The sequence below is a fragment of the Canis lupus genome, chromosome 1, assembly GCF_011100685.1.
Source record: "Canis lupus familiaris isolate Mischka breed German Shepherd chromosome 1, alternate assembly UU_Cfam_GSD_1.0, whole genome shotgun sequence".
NCBI classification, from domain to species: domain Eukaryota; kingdom Metazoa; phylum Chordata; class Mammalia; order Carnivora; family Canidae; genus Canis; species Canis lupus.
In genome coordinates, this window is record NC_049222.1 from 8190085 (window position 1) to 8196445 (window position 6361).

At 38.1% G+C, this 6361-nt stretch overlaps 1 pseudogene; it reads right to left on the reverse strand.

Moving 5' to 3' along the window:
- Positions 1-3170: 3170 nt before the first annotated feature.
- Positions 3171-4523, reverse strand: LOC100683962 (annotated as a pseudogene).
- Between the last annotated feature and the right edge of the window lie 1838 nt (positions 4524-6361).

Sequence of the window (6361 nt, forward strand, 5' to 3'; positions counted from 1 at the left end):
CACTGAGTGTTACAATATATGTTGGCAAATCGAACTTCAATTATATATATATATATATATGTATATATATACATATATATATAATATAAGTAAATAAGTAAGTAAGTAAAAAAAAAAATTATGGTCAGAACAAACTACCAGTACCATGATTTTAAGTGTCATCTAGAAGTACATTCATTTTTCAATCAGAATACTTACTAAGCAGATAACATGGGTCAATTCCCGTGGAAAAGCCAAGATGGAGAAGTCCTCAAGTGGTCAGCCAAAGGTCCCTTTGAGACCCAGTCTGTCCTAGCCATCTCAGGTGTCCTAAAATACTATCAGTAGAGTGTATCGATTGTAGAGACGTGCTGCATGAGAAGATGTTTTTTTAGAATTCCAAGACTTTTGTCTTCATTTCAGAGTCAACATGACATGGTGTTTAATCTGTCTGATTGCTGTGTAAGGTTACCTTCACAAATTAGGAGAGGGCCAAAGCATTTTTTTAAAGAAATTACCAGTGTTAGCTGTGGACTGCCTTTTTGCCTTAACTGTTACCCTGCTTTCCCTTAGAGATACGTAACTTAATGGGGCCAGCACTGAAAAAGCCCCCAGTATCAAAATGCATTCTGTAGAAGTGACTAGAATCAGTATTTTATTTACAGATCCAGGACACATCCAGCACAGCTGTATCACCAGCCAGAGCAGGACTGAAAGTCAGGGTCATTTTTGGAACTTTAATTAAATAGATTACATTCTGCAGGGGCACAAATGGAGGCCATTACCATTAATGTTGAGTTGAGAGAGGTCGCAAACACGGGCACCACTTGAAGATCACAGGAAAATATATCTTTGTGCTGGATCTCTGAAGAGTTGGCTTTTATTTTCCCCCCCTGGAAGTAACGCATGCCCAGAGTCATATATCTGACCATATGAATGAGAATATATGACTTTATAAATTGAAAATATACCTAAACATAATAACAATATTACTTTGAACTTCCACTGCACTCTTCATCCAAAGATTTCTCCATCATTAGCTAATTAAATCCCACAGTGTGGAAATGAAAGTATATACTTACCTCATTTCACCAAAGGGAACGCTTTTGAACAGTTAAATGACAGTGAGCAGTTACCCCAATGGGAAGGTAGTAGAGGAATGGGGGCAGAAATGTCTTGCTGAATAATGTATATATCAGGAAGGAAACTCAACGATTCACACCAGGGCCATCCATCCTATCTATCACTTTAGAAGGCTGAATCTAAATGTCACCAGATACATGGAAAATACTTCTCTCACAAATTCTCTGGAAAGGACACTGTGATTCTCCTTACCAAGCTATCTTGGTGTCTTTACAGATTCAGTTCTTTATAAAATAAATTTTCTTTAATGTACAAGGATATTTATTGCAGCAAAAGTAAAAGAACTAGAAACAAAACAAACATCCTCTGATAAGGAGGATGGCAAAAAAAAAAATTATAGTACATTCTAGCATGAAATAGTCAATACTATAATAGTATTTAAAAAGAGCAGCATCAACAGAGGTCTATTTATCGGTCCAATGACAAGGATGTAATGTTGAACAAAGAAGGTAAGTTACTGAGTAATTTTATAAAAACGTATGAAAATAGAAGCTACTGAGTAAGTTTATTAAATATTATATGATGTCATTTATATGAAATATCCAGAACAGGCATATCTATAGAAGCATTATTGTTTTCAACTTAATGTCTTATTGCTTTTCTTTTTATAACACGTTATTGAAATACAATTCATGTGCCTTGTAACTCGCCAATTTCAACTGTACATTTCAATGGTTTTTGATATATTCTCAGATATGTGCAACTGTCACCACAGGAATTTTAGAACACTTTCATCATCTCAAAGAGAAACTCCTCACCCCTTAGCTATTACAGCTCTATTCCCCCAACGACCACCAAATCTAAGTAAATCTAACTAAATCATTTTGCTTCTATAGATATGCCTGTTCTGGATATTTCATATAAATGACATCATATAATATTTGGTCTTCTGTGTCTGGCTTCTTTCACTTGGCATAATGTTTTCAGGGTCCATCCTTGTTAAAGGGTGTATCAGCATTTCCCCCTTTTCTCAGTTATACAATATTTCATTGTATAGATATAATTTATCCATTCCATACACACATTACCCACCCACTCATGAGTTATGGGCATTTGAGCTGCTTCCACCTTTCAGATCTTATGGAGGAAGCTGCTATGAACATTCACGTACAAGTTTTTGTGAGTACATGTTTTCATTTTGGGGGCATATACCTCGAAGTGGAATTGCTGGGTCACATAGTCACTCTATGTTTACTTTTCTGAGGAACAGTTGGCTATTTCCAGTTCTTTTGGGTATATGCCCGGGAGTAGAATTGCTGGGTCATATGTTAATTCTACGTTTAACTTTTTGAGGAACTGCTAGACTGTTTCCACAGTGGCTGCACCATGTATAACACCCTCAGCAGCAGAGAGGGAGGGTTCCAGCCTCTCCACACCCTGGCCAACAATGCTATTTCCCCGATTTTTGGGTGAAGCGAACCTGAAGAGGGTGAAGATGTATCTCATTTTGGTCTTTTGATTTGCATTTCCTTCACAACTAATGATGTTCGGGATCTTTTCACGTGTTTTTGTTTTTGTTTGGGGAGGATATGGGAAGAGTATACTGCAGTTAAAAACAAAATATAAAAACTTTGCCAAAAGAAAGAAAAAAAAAGTTCTTTTGATCTCTTTGAATGTAGCACACACAAAAAGTGACCATTTTCCTAGGCTCCCTCAGGAATGAAGGAATAAGTAGAGGTTAGGAGTGCAGAGATTTCTTTTTCCAGGCCCAGGCCAAGTGTTAGTGCTAAGCAGGACCCACAGATGGTCTGTATTCCTGGTTAGACCTCTAAAGTCTGGGAGCATCAGCATCTCCAATAACTTATTTGTACCAGCATACCTCAGAGACATTGTGAGTTCAGTTATAGACCACACTGTTACTTGTTGAACAGGAAAGAGTAGACCTCGGTGGTCTGAGGGAGCATCCATCTCACTTGCTGTTGCTGGCTGCCATTCTCAGCTGAAACACGGGAAGAAAGCATAGAGGTGTCTTGGGAGATGTGAGTTCCTGCATAGTGGCAGCCCTAGGCATGTGGGGCCTGTACTTCTGAGGGAGAGGTGGCTATCTGCTAGGTAAGAGGTCCCATCATGGAGGCAGGCTGGAGAGAAATGGGGTGACCCATCCCTAGTGGAAGACCTGAACCTGGGATCCCTGGGTGGCGCAGCGGTTTGGCGCCTGCCTTTGGCCCAGGGCGCGATCCTGGAGACCCGGGATCGAATCCCACGTCGGGCTCCGGTGCATGGAGCCTGCTTCTCCCTCTGCCTGTGTCTCTGCCTCTCTCTCTCTCTCTCTCTGTGACTATCATAAATAAATAAAAATTAAAAAAAAATTAAAATTAAAAAAAAAAAAAAAAAAAAAAAAAAAAGACCTGAACCTGAAGGCTGCATGAAGTATGATTAGTGGTGCATCCAAGATGGGCTGAGTACTTGTAGAGGAGATGTCTGAGTTACTTTCTGATACGAACACACGGAAGATGGAAGATATGGGGACTGTGCAGACTGAGCAAGCTTCCTGTTGGGAATGATGTTATAAAGAGCTGGGTAAAACCCATCCTGAAGAGCTGTGGTGGGGTCATAGGTCAAGGCTATTCCTTGGCTAGACTCATCAGTTTTGCACATATTTTCCTTGGTTCTGTTGTTTCTTTGGACCACCATCAGCAAATTTGCAAAGCAAGGGATCAAATGGAGCTGGTACTCCAGCAGATGTCTTTTTTTTTTTTTTAAGATTGTATTTATTTATTAGACAGAGAGAGAGACAGAGCATGTGTGCATGAGCAAGGGGAAGGGGCACAGGGAGAGAGAGGATCAGGCTCCTCACTGAGCCCAATATGGGGCTTAATCCTTATACCCTGGGATTATGACCTGAGCTGAAGGCAGAAGCCCAATTGACTGAGCCACATAGGTGACCCCAGAAGGTGTCTTAATATACTTTCCATTAAAGTGGCTTCATACTTCTTTGCGGACTCCATCCTTTCAAAGCCAACCCCTCTGCTGGTCCCACTGGTATCTCGGAAGATTTGAGTGGAGACAACCTGGCCAAAGGCCTTCAGCATCCCCTTCAGTTTTTGCTTATCCATTGATAGTGGAAGGTTTGATATTTATAAACTTGTGGGGTCCTGCTCCTGTTGCTTTGTCATCTGTGCCTGTACACCACTGGCTTTCAGAGCTGTTACAGCTTTCTATGCTGCTGAAGGACTGTCAAAGTCCACAAAGCCATAGCCTTTGCATTTCTTCCTGCTCTTGTCCAGTATCACCTTGGTGGTGACAATCTTCCCATATGACTGGCACAATTTGACAGGGTCTTGGTCAGTAGTGCTTAGTTGCAATCCCTGGATATAGAAGTTGATTTTGCTCAGCTGATCATTTCCATTGGTCCCACTGCTGCTGCTAAGGGTACTATTGCTTGGATGAGGTGATGCCATCTGCTGGGACAATGACACATATGGCTTCTTGTTTTTGTTAACAGCCACAGGTTGAAATCCCAGGCCTACAAGGCACTGATAATATCATTTTCTCTTTAATGTAAGGGAGCTGAACCTTTTCATGTGTATAGCGGCCATTTAAATATCTTCTTTGAAGAACTGTCTATTCAGATTTTTTGCCCATTTTTAAATTGGGTTATTTGTCTTTTTATTGTTGAGTTGTAAAGATTTAAAAAAAAACATATTTTGGGTAAGAGCTCGTTATTAGATATATGGTTTGCAAATGTTTTCTCCTACTCTTGGTTTGACTTTTCACCTTCTTGGTAGTGTCTTTAGAAGCACAAAATTTAAAGTTGTGATGATGTCCAATATACTTTTTAAAATTTTTGCTTGTGTTTTTGCTGTCACGACTAAGAAACCTTTGCCTAATTCACACTCATGAAAATTTATGCCTATGTTTTTTTCCCCCAGAATTTCATAGTTTTAAGTGCTTGAATTTAGTACCTTGATTCATTTTGAGTTCATTTTGTAAATGGTGTGAGTTATGGATCCAGATTCATTCTTTTGCATGTGGCTATCCAGTTGCCCCATTAAAAAAAAAAAATGTTCTTTCCTCGTCAAGTTGTGTTGGAACATTGATTGAAGCAACTGATCACAAATGTGAATGATTATTTCTAGACTTTCAGTTGTATTCCATTAGTGTATATGTCTGTCCTTATGTCAGTACCACACACTCTTGAATATTGTAGCTTTGTAGCAAGTTTTGAAATTGGGAAGCAGAAGTCATTCAATTTTTTTCTTTTTTTGAGATTACTTTGGCCAGTCTGGTTTCTGTAATTTTCCATGAATATAAGACAATAATAACTATATTGTTTCCATATGGATAAGCTTGTTAATTTTACTAGAAAGGTAACTTGGTATTTGATAGAGACTGCTTTAAATCTGTAGGTCAATTTGGGGAGTATTGCCATTCTAACAATACAAAATCTTCCAATCAATGATACAGGATGTCTTTCTATTTATTTAGGTCTTTCAAAATATCTTTCAATGATATTTTGTAGTTTTCCATGTAGATGCCTTATATTTGTGTTAAAAGCTTTCCCAAGTATTTCATTCTTTTAAATGTCATTGTAAATGTAATATTTTCTTAATTTAATTTTTAGATTGTTTATTGCTTGTGTAGAGAAATAGAATTTGATTTTGTATATTGATTTTGTATTCTCTAACCTTGCTAAAGTCTTTCCTTCGCTCTAATAGTTGATTTGTGGATTCCTTAGAATTTTCTACATGTAAGGTCAGGTCAATTGCAAATAGAAATAGATTTACTTTTCCTTTCTAATCTGGAATGTCTTTTATTTCTTTTTCTTGCCAATTACTCTGAATAAAACTTCCAGTACAATGTTGAACAGACATGGTGACAGCAGACATCCTTGTCTGCTTCTCCACATCTATAATTAGGACCCCCTATTTATTAAGTTGTGCAAAGAAAGCAGAGTTCAAATCTGTGTTGCTTTGCTATTTGAAGTGGAACATGAATATACCTTGTTTCAATTCTTCTACTTTAAAATGACATAAAATATTTATTACTTTTCTATTTTGGTTTTGGGAAGATGAATTAGAATTTGACAATCCCCTTAAAAATTAAATATTATGTAAATTCATAGGACAAAGTTATGGAACATGATTAGGGAAATTCTTAAGTAGGAGATGAAGCCTTTAACCACAACCATTCTTCCTTCTTAAAGATCAGAATTATTGGGGTGTCTGGATGGCTCAGTTGGTTAAGTGACCAACTCTTGATCTCAAGGTCTTGAGTTCAAGCCCCACATTGGGTTCCA